At 36.3% G+C, this 16213-nt stretch overlaps 1 protein-coding gene across 3 annotated transcripts in view; it reads right to left on the bottom strand.

Moving 5' to 3' along the window:
* The window catches only part of Hira (histone cell cycle regulator-like protein), a 429854-nt gene that overhangs the window by 41459 nt on the left and 372182 nt on the right, over positions 1-16213 (bottom strand). The gene's annotated exons all lie outside the window — the stretch shown is intronic.

The raw sequence follows: 16213 nt of genomic DNA, 5'->3' as shown, positions 1-16213 counted from the left end.
ATTTTATGATAAGATAACGAGTGTGTCAGATAAGGGAGAACCATATACAGTGGTATTCTTAGACTTCGCAAAAGCATTTGATAGATTACCACATGGTGAACAAGCTGAAGAGGATGGGAATAGATAGTATATTGGTTAGATGGATCAGAGATTGGTTCTCTGAACGATACCAGGAGGTTGTGTATGATGGAGCAGCGTCTCAAAAAAAGAAGGGTAACCAATAGCAGGTCCCAGGATTCTGTTCTTGGGCACCTGATTGGTTTGTAAATGATATATATCATGTGGACTGACCTGGGGATCTTCAATTATTTGCTGATGATGCAAAGTTGAGAAGAATTATAAGTAGCACTGCTGATGCTGAATCCCTTCAGGAAGATTTGAATATACTTTTTACTTGGACAAAAGAGTGGGTTGTAGTTTTAATATCAATAAGTGTAAGGTGTTATATTTTGGAGTGCAGAAATATAAGACTGTGTAATCCTTTCTTTTAGGGTTACATGGTTATCAGCATTCATTTTAAAAATTTTATGGAATTTACAACCGTGTTAAAAAAACTTTTTTTATTATCCTGACGTTTCAATCTTCACATCAAAACCATCTTCTGGAGCGTACATAAATATACAGGACAAGCTGAGTTACATCATTGACTGTAAGCTAGAGAAACAATGATTTGATCACGTTATTCTACTGGCGAAAAAAAAAAATTATAAATTACATCAAGCTAAATTCTATTTTACAATGACAGGAATAAACATTCTTTTAGATGGTTTTCTTTCAGAAACAATTGGGGTCCTATTTTTAGTATTACAATTCTTATTTTTGATTTACAATACTGGATTTTCTACAGTCCTGTTTATAGTTGTTCTTAGTGAGGAAGGTCGAATATATACCTTCCGTATGGTTGGGATTTTTAGACCATCATTATTGTTCAGGTTGAGGTGGTTGATAATAATCTCACAAGTTTCCTTGAATTTCCGTTCATACCATGTTTTAGTGTGATGTAGACAGCTGGTAGTTTTCCAGTCAATTCTGTGCAAGGTATTCAAGGGCATGATCAGAAAGGCCAGCTTCACCATAATTATTATATTTAATGTGTCGTTTATGTTCCTTTTGTCTAATAGGAATTGTGCGTCCTGTTTCTCCTATATATGGTATGTTGCAAGTACAATAAATCCGGTATACTCCAGGGTGGGCTAGTGGAGGGAGTGGGTCTTTGGATGAGTTGAGTAAGCTTTTTAATTTTGCAAGAGGTTTAAAGGTGGCTTTGAGGTTGTACTTTTGTAGTACTCTGTTTATTTTGTCTGATATTCCTTTAATCTAGGGAATGGTTATAGTTTTAGTGTAGTCTGGTTTGTCTTTGTTTTTTATTGTGGTTTTGTAGAGAATTTTGTTAATAGTGTTTTGGCTGTATCCGTTTTTTTGTAAGTTATTACTGATAATTTTAAATTCGTCTTTCAGTGCCTGTTCACTGGAACAGATTGTCTGAGCTCTGTTTTTTAGCGTGTTGATTACACCTAGTTTTTGTGTTGGGTGGTGGTAGGAGCTTAAGTATATATATTGTCCCGTATGTGTCGGTTTTTGGTAAGCAGTGAAGGAAAAGATTGCCCAAGGGAAGACGTGTGACAAGTGTATCTAGAAATGGAAGTGTGTTGTGTTTTTCAATTTCAATTGTGAACTGTATGAGTTTGTTTAGGTGGCTAAGGAATGTGTCTAATGTCTGGCGGCCATGAGACCAAATCGCGAAAACATCGTCAACGTATCTAAGCCAGACTTTGGGTTTTAGAGGGGGAGGAATCTAGGGCTAGTTGCTCAAAATGTTCCATGTAAAAGTTAGCAATAGGGGGGAATAATGGCGAGCCATGGCTGTGCCTTCTTTTAGTAAGTAGAAGGCGTTTTGCCATACAAAATAACCTGACCGTAATACATGCGCAAAGAGCGCCGTGATATCTGGAGGGAATTTGTTCTGTAGGAGAAGGATTGTGTCATTGATTGGGACATTCGTAAAGAGGGCAGAGACGTCAAAACTGACTAATAAATCATCTTTTTCTAATGTAATGTCTTTGATGATGTTTATGAAGTGTTGTGTGTTTTTGATATAGGAGGGGGAATGACCTACCAACTCCTTGAGTGTTGCCACTAATTTTTTGGCTAAGTGATACGTTGGGCTATCAATTCCTTCAACGATAGGTCTCAGCAGGGTGTTTTCTTTGTGACTTTTCAGTAGCCCGTAAATTCTTGGGTAGCGCGCGTAGTGAGGAAACAGTTTTTTAACCGTATCTTTGGGTCATGTGGTGATTGACTTAAGTAGTTTCTCGGTTTTGTTTTTTGTTCTGTTAGTTGGGTTGTAGTTAACTTTTAAAACGGTGTAGGGACAGCAATATCACTCATAATTGCATCAGGCTAAAGAGAAAATTCACTTCAACAAAGGCACAACGAATATACCACCACATGGAGAAAGCACTACTGAGAGAGCAGATCCAAGCTACCAGAAAGAACCTAGCCGCTACACAAAACCAACTACTAAAAGAAAAAACAGAGCTGTCTAGCTACTTAAATGCAGATATCTGGATAATCCTAGAAAAGATTACGGACAACACAGCAAACTACATCCAACAAACGAAAAAAGAAAACCTAATTTCCAAATTCCAAAGACTAAAAGAACGACAAAACCAGCCGCCATATTCAAAGTTTGCCACAGTGAACAACAACCAACCAACCAGAAGCAAGAAACAACAGGAGCCACCAATCACTCATCAATAACATAGTCAACCGATCTAACCATGCTCTAAACAAAGACGAAATCTCTATACTTAACAAAGGTTTAAATTTTGCTATAGCACCGAAATCGATAGACAAACTTGAAGTTATTTGTAATATGGAAAGAGGCCTAAGATTCATACCTAATAACATAGCAGACAAAATACATATAGAAACTGCCAACCCAACATTTTAAACCATAACAAAACAATAACAAGCAACATAACTAAACACGAATTAACAGCGAAAAAATCACTTAAAACAAATCCGAACATAGCAATAACCAGAGCCGATAAAGGAAATGCCACTATCATTTTTAAACCGTACCACTTATATAGAAAAAATGAATCTGCTGGTCTCTGACAATAACACATACAAATTAGTTAACTACAACCCAACTAACAGAACAAAAAACAAAACAGAGAAACTACTTAAGTCAATTACCACATGGCCCGAAGATACAGTCAAAAAACTGTTTCCTCACTACGCACGCTCCCCAAGAATTTACGGGCTACTGAAAAGTCGCAAAGAAAACACCCCACTAAGACCTATCGTTGAAGGAATTGATAGCCTAACATCACTTAGCCAAAAAATTAGCGGCAACACTCAAGGAGTTGGTAGGTCATTCCCCCCTCCTATATCAAAAACACACAACACTTCATAAACATCATCAAAGACATTACATTAGAAAAAGATGATTAATTAGTCAGTTTTGATGTCTTTGCCCTCTTTACGAATGTACCAATCAATGACACAATCCTTCTCCTACAGAACAAATTTCCTCCAGATATCACAATGCTCTTTGCGCATGTATTATGGTCAGGTTATTTTGTATAGCAAAACGCCTTCTACTTACAAAAAGAAGGCACAGCCATGGCTCGCCATTATCCCCCCCCCCCCCTATTGCTAACTTTTACATGGAACATTTTGAGCAACTAGCCCTAGATTCCTCCCCTCTAAAACCCGAAGTCTGGCTTAGATACGTTGATGATGTTTTCACGATCTGGTCTCATGGCCGCCAGACATTAGACACATTCCTTAGCCACCTAAACAAACAACACAAACGCATACAGTTCACAATTGAAATTGAAAACCACAACACACTTCTGTTTCTAGATACGCTTGTCACACGTCTTCCCTCGGGCAATCTTTCCTTCACTGTTTACCGAAAACCGACACATATGGGACAATATATATACTTAAGCTCCTACCACCACCCAACACAAAAACTAGGTGTAATCAACATGCTAAAAAACAGAGCTCAGACGATCAGGTTCAGTGAACAGGCACTGAAAGACGAATTTAAAATTATCAGTAATAACTTACAAAAAAACGGATACAGCCAAAACACTATTAACAAAATTCTCTACAAAACCACAATAAAAAACAAAGACAAACCAGACTACACTAAAACTATAACCATTCCCTAGATTAAAGGAATATCAGACAAAATAAACAGAGTACTACAAAAGTACAACCTCAAAGCCACCTTTAAACCTCTTGCAAAATTAAAAAGCTTACTCAACTCATCCAAAGACCCACTCCCTCCACTAGCCCACCCAGGAGTATACCGGATTTATTGTACTTGCAACATACCATATATAGAAGAAACAGGACGCACAATTCCTATTAGACAAAAGGAACATAAACGACACATTAAATATAATAATTATGGTGAAGTTGGCCTTTCTGATCATGCCCTGAATACCTTACACAGAATTGACTGGAAAACCACCAGCTGTCTACATCACACTAAAACATGGTATGAACAGAAATTCAAGGAAACTTGTGAGATTATTATCAACCACCCCAACCTGAACAATAATGATGGTCTAAAAATCCCAACCATACGGAAGGTATATATTCGACCTTCCTCACTAAGAACAACTATAAACAGGACTGTAGAAAATCCAGTATTGTAAATCAAAAATAAGAATTGTAATACTAAAAATAGGACCCCAATTGTTTCTGAAAGAAAACCATCTAAAAGAATGTTTATTCCTGTCATTGTAAAATAGAATTTAGCTTGATATAATTTACAATTTTTTTTTCTCCCGCCAGTAGAATAACATGTGATCAAATCATTGTTTCTCTAGCTTACAGTCAATGATGTAACTCAGCTTATCCTGTATATTTATGTATGCTCCAGATGATGATCTTGATGTGAAGATCGAAACGTTGGGATAATAAAAAAGTTTTTTTAACACGGTTGTAAATTCCATAAAATTTTTAAAATAAGGCTGTGTACTATATCGATGGTGCCATACTGCAGGAAGAGGATGAGATTAGAGATTTGGGAGTGATGGTTGACAGCAGACTGAAGTTTAGAGGGCATATTGCTAGTGTTGTAAAGGTTGCACATCGTAGTGCTGCTATGATAAGAAGTACTCTAACATGCAAGGATAAGGAAGTGGTTGTGCCACTGTATAAGGCACTGGTCAAACCGCACTTGGACTATTGTGCTCAGATCAGGTTACCTGGTTTTCAATGTGATGTGGAGACATTGGAGAGGGTCCAGAGATGAGTGACTAAGATAATATCAGGAGTTTGGAATGCTGACTATGGAGAGGTTGGAGAGATGTGGATTGCAGAGTTTGGTGGATAGGAGGAAAAGAGGTGATATGATAGAGATGCTAAGTTAGAGGATTTTATCAGATTAATCCAGAGGGGATTATAAAAAGAGTAGAAGGTGAAAGGGGAAGAACCAGAGGTCATTCCTGGAAGTTATGTAAAAGTGTGGTGAAGAAGGGTGTGAGGAGTAGATTTTTTACATGGAGAATTGTCAGTGAATGGAATGCATTAACAGAATGTGTTAATGCAAGGAGTGTTAAGGACTTTAAGATTCTATATGATAAATATGTTGTCAGTTGAATGAACCTCCCACAATGAGTCTGCCGACTCCATGGAAGGTGTAATAATATTAATAATAATAATAATAATATGCCCAATTCCACAATGTGAAAAATTCCAGTTATCATCTTGGTTACTCACTGCTGAATGTTTTCAACTGCCTTCCAATCTCCTTGTAACCTGGTGACCATATCTGTGCACAGTAATCAATTTAACATTCCACTCTGAAAATCCTTTCACAAATTATATTTTTCATTGGTTGACTCATATATAGTGTTTTGGTAACATAGTGGGTACTGGTGTATATTACTTTGGGATGAAGGACAATTAAGAAAAAATGCAAAAACACTGGAAGTAATGATTCACATTTACTATGAGGGAAAAAAAATTTAACTATCAGAGTCAATGTCAGTAGATGAGGTAGTGAAAGACTTTTGCAACATAGAAGGTTATTTACAATGTGGATGGTTTGATTACTTCAAGAATGTTTTGAGTAGTATAATTTTTTCAAATAACGGCTGCACACATTTAAGAGAAAACTAAATAGAATTTATTACTCCAATATATTTCACTCAATATGTCATGAGCTTCATTCAAGGAGAATGCAGAAGAAGTGGTAACAACATTTAAATTCTGAATACAAGAACAAGCCATACAGCATGTGTATAATATCTTGTCTTGTTTAGCTGGAAGTAGGAAAAAACACTATTAGAGTTCAGAGACATGGGTATAGATGTATAATTAATTATTATTATTATCAAGAAGACCTCCAGAGAGTCAGGGACTCACCAAGGGAGGACACATACTACACACACCAGCTATCATACTTATTCTTGAAGTCATTCACACTGCTTGCATGGGCAACATCCAATGGCAATCCATTCTAATCATGCACCACTCTAAGAGAAAATCTAGTCCTCACCCCCTTCTTAGCAGCATTCATTCTCAGCTTCCAAGAATGCCCTCTCGTCCTTTCCCCACCGTCCATAAAATGAAAAATTTAATTGACTGAAATCTTGTATGACCCTTTCAGAAGTTTGTAAGTCTCAATCGTATCACCAATCTTTCTCCTGTTTGCTAGTGTCTGCAGTCTACAAATTCTCAATCTGTCTTCATAATCAGTATTCCACAATCCTGATATCAGAATCACCACGGAAACCAGGAGACGAGACCTGCACACAATAGTCCAAGTGAGATCATATCGCAGCCTTGTAAAGAGGCAAAATGACATCCTTATCTTTACATGTGAAAGTTCGTTTCAGCATTGCAATTATCTTTTGAGTTGTATTTGCAATCTTTGCTACATGGCACCTGAACTTCAACTTGCTATCTACTAACACTCCAAGATCCTTACTATGATCAGTTTCTTCTACCATAATCCCACCAATATAACACGACATTGGATATCTAATTATGCCAAAGTGCATGACTTTGCATTTACTGACATTGAACTGATATCCATTTTCCCATACCCACAATTAATTTAAAAAATTAAAAACAATTATCAGCAATCACTTCCCAAAACTTAGAGATAGGCATAGTCTGTCTAATTAAGATTAGGATGATGACATAGGGCTTCACATGATTCAAAAAATAGACAATCAAATTTGAACTTTTAGTGTAGTGCAGCATCTCGGTACAGCTCCAGTGGACTCCTATGCCTAGTGTTGATGGCATGATAAGGACTGAACCTTCAAGATTCCAGAAGTCTCATATAATCCTGATGTTCTTGGATTGTAATAATAGCAGAACAGCCAGCCTACCCAAAGTAGCAAAGATGACAAGAATAGGATATTTGATAAACACTAAAGGATAGAGGTTATAATGTATCGTTGATAAGCAGTAAGAAAGACAACTTCTGGGCTGGTTTGAAGGGGATATACAAATTATATCTGCAAAGGATCCTTGCTATGTGTTCAGATGTTCCTTTAAGGTAGGGTATGCTGATCCTTTTAACATTAGATTGCAATCTGGAAGAGGAATGATAACTATCAAATATTTTCTACATCAAGGTCTCACTGTATCCATTAAGTGAAATTGATTATATAATAATCTATATAATATAATATAAAATAAATTATATTTAGTTTTTTCTTATATGTGTGAAGCCATTATTTAAAAATTATATTATTAATGAATCTTATTTATCATTTGTTTCTTCCAAGAATTGCCTTCACTTAGTAGTATAAAATATTAATGCAGCAGGTGGAATGATTTCATAATAATGTTGAAGTTCCCAAACTATTCTTTATCTTGTGGTCCCACAGTATGTTCTTTATCAATCTTAGTTATAATGATATTGTCATTCCATTCGAGAAAACTATGAATTTCTTCTTGCTTATGAGAATGCTACAAAAATTTGGTAGAATGAAAAAAATTGTTTTTCTTATACTGCAATTTTATATATTAAAAATGCTGTCTATATATTAAAAATGCTATCATTACATAATAAATCATTATGTAATGTTTTGTTGTTCTGAGTAATTATTCTAACATTTCAGAAAATGTAAATTCCTAAATGAAAACCAAAAACTTCTAAATTTTATAATTTTGGAAATTCTCTAATTATTGAAATACCACAGGTTTCCTTCCACCAGAGATTATTTTATGATTAGTATTACTCTGACATCATTATTATGCAAGTATCTTCACAGAGTTCAAAGACTCTTCATAAGAAGCCTACACCAACCAATATTCACACAATGCTTAACATCTCTTGACTTAAACTCATTCACAAAGCACTCACAATTCTGAATCCCCTCCACCACATGCTGTTTCAGATAATCATTTCTCAGTAGCTGCATAAATTCCATTTCTTCCTTCTTTTCAATCTATGCTCCACACAGTTCTCTATAATCATCACTTGTCCCATAGTCACTGAGCTAAGCTGCTGATGTATGTCATCTACATCTCCCTTTGCATTTCTTGGCCTATAGCAGCTAACTATATATTTTATTATCCTGCTCGCTTTTATCTCACACCAGATAGTAAATGCACTATCTCCTTCAAATTCTGACTTTTTACTTGTGTTGATTGGAGTAAGATGGTGCATTTACTGAATTACTCCAACCCAATCTTCAGAAATGTTTCCTGTTCTCTCTTCCCCCTGCAAATACAATATCCCTTTCATTCTATCCCAAAAAAATCACCATGCAATATTGTTTTCTTACTCTCCTGTCTCTTTGTCTCTCTTCTGTACCACTCACCAGAAGCTTCTCCAGTTGGTCTACCTCAAATTCTATCCATATGAAAGACCCTGTGTAAGCACACTATTCTTTTCAATATGACCATCTTGCTATTAAACTCATCTTTCACAATTTCTTTAATTTTATAATTTTTCCAACTTGCACTCCTATATGTAAAAAGTTTTTTGCTTGGTTAAAAGTTATAATAAACAAGAAATTACATTCTTTAATGCTTTATCCAAGTGTCAGCAACAAGAGTTTGCACATGATCTTAATGACTAGGCTATTTGCATATCGAAACTGTTACCTTCACATCAACTGTGTTGTCGTGGAGAAACTAAAAGCTCAATGAATGCAAAGGTTACATATTTTCCCATATAAAAGTAGTGAAATGGTGTATCACCATATTATGAAAATATTCTGGATTTGAGATAGCTGCAAAGTTTTTTACTTTGGTCAGAAAGCAGATTATACTAATTATATACTAAGTATACTAATGGATGAAGGATTAAAACAAATATAATTTTACTAGTTTAATTCACTTTCTAAACAAACAAGTTACTTTTCTACAACCATCTGTGATCCAGAGTATTTTAATAACTTGATAAATAAATTTGCTTTTTGTATACAAAAAATATATTATTTCTACATTAATTTAACTTTCAAATCACTAACTCTGAATGAGTGATCCCCACATGTGAAAGCCTGGAATTTGAGCAGGTTTGCCCTATTCAGAAAACTAAATGCACTCCTCAAGACTAACCTGCCTGATCAAGTGCAAACCATCCCAGGCACTGATAAAGGATCCGAGTTCCAACTTTGCAATCTTCAACTGGCTCAAAGATGACCAAGGGAATAACTGGGAATCAAATATGGATTCTGTGAAATCAATAATTAAAACAATACAAGGAACCAATATGTACCAAGACTGCAAACTATGTATATATAAACTATCACTCCAAAAAAAGTTCCTCCATTTATCCTGTGAGCCAAAGAATAGGGACAGTAATGGCTAACAGCCCTCAAAAGTCAAAAAATCAACTTCTCCAAAACTAGACATATGGATAAGGGAATCCAAATGTAGTCACAAATGGTAGCTGACTACCATGCACTGACCAAATTTTTGGATGGCAAAAACATCCCATATCACACTTTTGTTCTAAAAAGCAAGAAGAATGTGAAGGTAGTACTATATGGCATCATGGAAACCATGCCTATGAAAGAAATTACCATAGCTCTCCAAAACCAAAGGCTAAACCCCCATTAAAGCTAGCAGTATGCACAAACAGCCAATGCCTCTCATTCTGGTGGAAATCGGCAAATAATATCAGGAGATCAATACTATTTTCATGGCTGAATTCTGATGCATTGAATATAGGGAAAACAAGCAATGCCTCTTAAAGAATTACGAGATTAAAACATGGTAATTATTTAAGCAAAGGAAATGCAACAGTGCCTATGAACACAGATGAATACGTAAGAAAAATGAACACCCTATTATAAGATTCAAATACCTACGTAGCCTTAGACAGAGACCCCACATGGCATACACATAATAGAACTAATTACTTGATCAAAAAGTTACCTAAATTAGCCAGAAGAATTTAAAAAAAATCTTTACCATCAAAACATCTGTTAGTCCCAAGAAATTATGGAGCACCAAAAATCACAAGAAAGATATTCCATTATGGCCAACTGTAAATGGGAGAGATCTCCTAACCTCAAACTTGGCAAAGTAATCTGTTGAACATGGTAGATCCAACACATAGGAAAGACAGAATCGTAAGTAAAGAATGGTTTTCATTTTTATTAAAAAGTAAAATATTTAAATACAGAGCCTTCAGACATCCTAGCAAGTTTAGATGTAATCAGCCATTTCACCAACGTACCTAGGGATGACACAGTGGATCTGCTTCTAAACTCTTTCACAATGGACTCAGTCAGACTATTCAAACACCGGATAGAAAACATTTTTTTTTTCATATTTAAGGACAAACATTGGAAAATATATGGAAAATTTTGAAACAGATGCTATTAAAAACTATCACAAGAAGTCAAAAACTTGGTTATGTTACCTTGATGATATTTTTGTTGTTTGGTAAGGAACAATGGATGACTTAATTCATTTTCAAGATTATCAGCTTGCATCCCAACATAAAATTCACTCTTGAACTGGAAGATCGCAAAATATTACCGTTCCTTGATATCCTTGTCGAACGTAAAAGAAACAAGATTTGACCTTTTCAGCATACAGAAAACCTACCATTACTGGAAGATTTTTACATGCCACTTTTCACCATCATCCATTACAAAAGATAGGCATGATTAAAACATTACCAGATAGAGATACAATACGTCCAGTACATCAATTAACAAGCATGAAGAACTGCACTACCTGAGGCATAACCTCACCCTCAATAGTTATGAATCCAAGACAATCAAGACAATGCAGTCATGCTACCATATATCAAGAATGTTATAGGCAAAGTGGCAATGTTGCTCTGCGAGTACAACATTAAAGTGGCTTTTTTACTATGCATAAAATCTCCAAGTACACCAAAACCTCCACATCATCCCATGGAAAAAACCAGGCATTTATGAGATTCATTATCCTTGTAGCATTTGCTATGTAGGCCAGACTGGAAGGTTGGGAGAAGATCTGCATGTCTGAACACATAAAAGATGTCAAAAAAAGAACACAGCATAAATCAGGTTTGCGCATCCCATACAATTAACACCGGCCATCAAGTAGTTTGGCAACAAACAACAATGCCTTATACTGATCATAAGTGTTTTACAAGAAAGTTCAAGGAAGCACCTGAAATGCTAAGGATTCCCAATGTAGCAAAAATCAAGGCTTAATCTTCAATCAAGTCTGGTCTGCTTTCATTAAAAATCTAACTACCATGGACCTAGAATAAGACATGTGCCAAGCTACAGAACATGACAGTAACAACTAGCATTGTCCCAACACATACACAGTGATTAATTTAACATTATTTGAAATTCTGGTTACTTATTTGTATGTACCAATTATGAAGTTCCGATAACATGCAATATGTGTAATTAATTGTTTCTAGTTTTTTTTTTTACTTTTCTTGTGTGTGTATAACTTTTGCCAGTCCCCCTGATGATGTAAGTCTGATGACTTAGAAAACTTGAAGGGTATATTTGTTTATTTTATTAAACTCATTATTTATCTAAAAACATGTGGTCTCAATACCAGAAGATTTCTACAGAACAAGTAGTGGCTTAATTTAAAAAAAAAACAAAAAAAACAAAGACAAAGCCATGAAAGTGTGCAAACTGTAGGGACCTATACCTAGCCAACCTACAAGGAGTGAACGAAATACTGACTACTCCAAAACTGATAAAAGAAACTGAAAGATGTTCCACCAACAGCTATGTGGGTTACTACAATAAATGCCAAAATTTTCCCCATAAGGCACATCAGGTCACCCAAGAACATACCTTGAACACAGAGGTGGTAGCATCCAAGGTAGTGTAAAAATCTGAACCATAGCACTCAACAAAGCTGCTGCTGTAGCAGTCATTGGGCATGGTGTTAGCTGAATTCAGGAACCAAATTCTAAATGGTATATATATGTTGATGTTCTGTATCAATGCACAATTTTCTGCCATCAGGACCAATTTCTCTTTCCCACAATGTCCTTGGCTTATGCAAGATTTCTGCTATACACAAACACTGTCATCAATGTATGATTTACTACAATTTCTATTGTTCCATGGAAATGAAGTATGTGTGTGTGTGTGTGGGGGGGGGGAATCAATCTTTCCTAAATTCATTATAGCAAACCTTGCAGTATAATAAACAATTTCTTCCCTAGGGAATTCAATACAGTAAGCATGTATTGCATTGTACATGCTTAGTGTGCTTTTTTGGCAACTGTTGTTGACCTAAGTTTGCTGGATATTCCTTATTTTAGAGAAGAACTGTTCTATTGCTAGATATGTCAAAATTTTTATCTTTATTTTATGGCACACATAATTAAAATTATTATTAACTTGCCACTTTGCTTATAACATTCAATGGTTTTGTTGTTGCTAATTATTTTCCTTCAGTTAAGGTTTCTCGACCTAATAGGCACATTTGTGCTGCATGTAGGGTGCAGATGAGAACTAAGAAGTTTTATTGATTTTTTTTTTTGAAAAATAAATGAGGAAGAGGAGAAGCACGTCTGGTGTTTGCAGCTGCACAGTAGAGGGATGCTCTTGTATTAACAAGTGTAACAGAAAGTGGAGGAATGATGGTTGGTAATTCACTGGAGCAGTGAAATGAAAGTACCTGCAAAAGAGACACAGAGCTCATGAGATAAAGGTTGAAGTGAATCTGTGTGTGTGTGTGTGTGTGTGTGTGTGTGTGTGTGTGTGTGTGTGTGTGAGAGAGAGAGAGAGAGAGATCATCTATGAGCCTAACTGCTTGCCTCTGAATAGCGTCAAGGATTTTAAGGGAAATTTTAAGTACACCGCCCCTAACATGTGAGTAGTATTCCAAATATAGGCAGATTTCAGATTTGCATATAGTTAAGATTTGGTTGGGTGAACAGCCTCTTGAAAGAAAGAATGCCTACTGAAGAGGCTATTGATGTGATATGTTTGTATCAGGATGGTATATACCAGATGGCAGAGTACTGTATGGTTTGTCAAATGAGTAGGATGAGTGGAGAGTACTACTGTCTGCAAAGCTGTGGATAGAATTAGTGGTTAAATTAAGGGGATAAAAATCCCTTATTATTTTACAGCCAGTATGCGAAACTCTAAGATCGAAAACTAGTTTTCGATCTTAGAGTTTCGCATACTGGCTGTAAAATAATAAGAGATTTTTATCCCCTTAATTTAATTAACTTCACCAGAAAAAAAATAGCCATTTGGCTTTGCATCTTAGAATTAGTGGTTACTGTATATGGGTCATTTATGTGAGAATGAGAGCAGGTGACAGGAGAGTCTTGAGGCCCTCCGACACTGGTAGTAAAACTTGAAGAGAGGAAACCATCTACCACAACTTGCAGAGAATGACCTATACCTAGCCAGAGAGAAAGCTGGCTACCCAAGAGTGGCAAGGGGACCAAAGGATGGCAGTTTGTTTAGTAGGCCATGGTACTACACACACACAGTTGAAAGCTTTGGCAACAGCACAAGTTCCTCCAAACCCTTTCCATGGTACATGTCCAGAGGTGGATGATGTGATCTATGGGGTCAGCTGTAGATCTTGACTGGCAGAATCCGTATTGGTGGTCGCTGATTAATCGGTGGACCTCTAAATAATGGAGGAGTTGGCTACTGATGATGTCCTCTATTATTCTGGAGAGGATAGTGGTAATAGCAATTGGTTAGTAATTTGATGTAGACTTCTGTGGCCCTTTTTTTGAAATAAGATGGATATGAGATTGCTTCTATGAATTTGAATGAGTACCAGCTATATATAATAGATTGTAGAGATGATGCAGGATGGGTGATAGCTTTGGAGCACAATGTTTAAGAATAAATGGAGAGATTACATCAGGACCAGAAAATCTTTTTAGTGTCCAAGTTATTAGTCTTTTGCACACGGTAAGTTATGTAGCATAGTACATGGCACTGATGCGAAGCAGAACAATGCCATCCAAGGCATCACTGTTTAAAGAATTGAATCAAAAGGACTTCATGCAGTTCAAAGTCTGCAAAATGTATGCATTACCGAAGGCAGTTGGAATTTGGTTTAAAAGTGATAGTAGTGGGAAAGTGTGCCAAAAATTCTATGAGAGTGAGGATCAAAGGTATATCTCAAGTTAAGAGATTGAAGTAGTGGATGGAAAGCAGAATACGATTGAAAATGTGTGTGGTATAATGCCAGATAGGATTGAGAGTGAGAGAGTAAAAGTTGAATGAAAGAATAGTGTGATTGATGTAAAGAATGAAGGGTTGGCTGCAATGATGGAGATAGCTCGGTTGCGAAGAGCGATACACAGGGCAAAGCAGGAGCTGGAGCAAATGCAGAAATGTCTGGTGAGTTAGTCAGCTGATAAACAGAAAGGAGTGTGAGATTAGAGAAATGAAGACTTGACTAAGAGAGAAAGAAAAATCAAGGAGTGAGGTGTGTACAGCGATTCGATCATAAAAGGTGTGATTGATGAGAGTGACAAAACCGTCCTTTCCTGGTGCAAATATTAACGATGTTAGGCAATTTGGGATTTAGCCGACCGAATTGAATTCTTATTGGTTAAACCAAAATAAAAAATGATGGTACACCATGACAGAATTTCATACCGGCTGGGGCGTCACCCGGTTAAACAAGGCCCCCGTTGTTTTCGCCAGGGAACCAGGGCGAACAGCGAAAAGTCAGCTACTGGAACAAATCTGAAAACAAACCCCAACTCAACATCACCAGAGTTAAAGATCAGTACTATCAACGTAAGAAGCCTGAATGGCAAAGAAATGGAGCTAGCTGAGGAATTAGATAAGTACCAGATCGACATAATAGGGGTGACTGAAACAAAAAAGACCAAAACTGGTGAGATCTTTCTGAGCAATAAATACAAAATGTTATATTCAGGCAATGACAATCAAGGAAAAGGAGTAGCCATAGTATTCAACACAAAATACGAGGCTAATCTTCTTGAATGGCAGTCAGTCTCAAGTAGAGTAATGTGGGCAAATATGAGAATGGGGAACTGGACAATGAGACTTATTTGTGCCTATAGTCCCAAAGAAGGTTCTACTAAGGTAGAGGTGGAGGAGTTTTTTGAGGCTTTAGAAAAAGCAACAGACACAATGAAAAATGAAAAGTTGGTCCTTGTTGGGGATTTAAATAGCAGAGTAGGAAATGATTGTGAGACATACAAAAATATTTTGGGAAAATTTGGAGAAAAGAGCAAAGCTAATAATAATGGCAAATATCTGTTGGATTTCTGCTCAGGACATGGACTGGTTATTACTAACACTATGTTCCAACATAAAAATGTGCACAAATTCACATGGAGAGAAGAGGCTAGGAATAAGAAAAGTCTCATTGACTATGTTATTGTTGATAGTGATGTTTTCTCCCTGGTGCAGGACACCAGAGTGTACAGAGGATTTGAAATTGGAAGTGATCACTATTTAGTCTTGAGCAGGATAAAATTGAATTTAATATTGAAAAGAATAACATGTGAGAAAGTTTTAAAGCGAATAAAAGTTGAGCAGCTCTCAGATGTGAACTGTAGACTAAAATACACAAAGATTATTGAAGAAAAAATGAAAGAGTTTGAGAACAGGAACCAAACCTTGGAGATTCAGTGGCAAACTCTGAAGAAAACCCTGATTGATTCAGCCAGAGAGGCATGTGGTGAGGTTGTCTGCAAGGATAGAAAAATCAGAACTCCCTGGTGGACACAGGAAGTTAAATAGGCAGTGAAGGAAAAGAAAAAAGCATATCAAAAGTT

The sequence above is a fragment of the Typopeltis vanoorti genome, chromosome 11 (genome assembly GCF_054136105.1).
Source record: "Typopeltis vanoorti isolate ZY-2024b chromosome 11, IOZ_Tvanoo_1.0, whole genome shotgun sequence".
Classification (NCBI taxonomy): Eukaryota; Metazoa; Arthropoda; class Arachnida; order Uropygi; family Thelyphonidae; genus Typopeltis; species Typopeltis vanoorti.
This window is presented reverse-complemented; position numbering and strand designations above follow the sequence as displayed.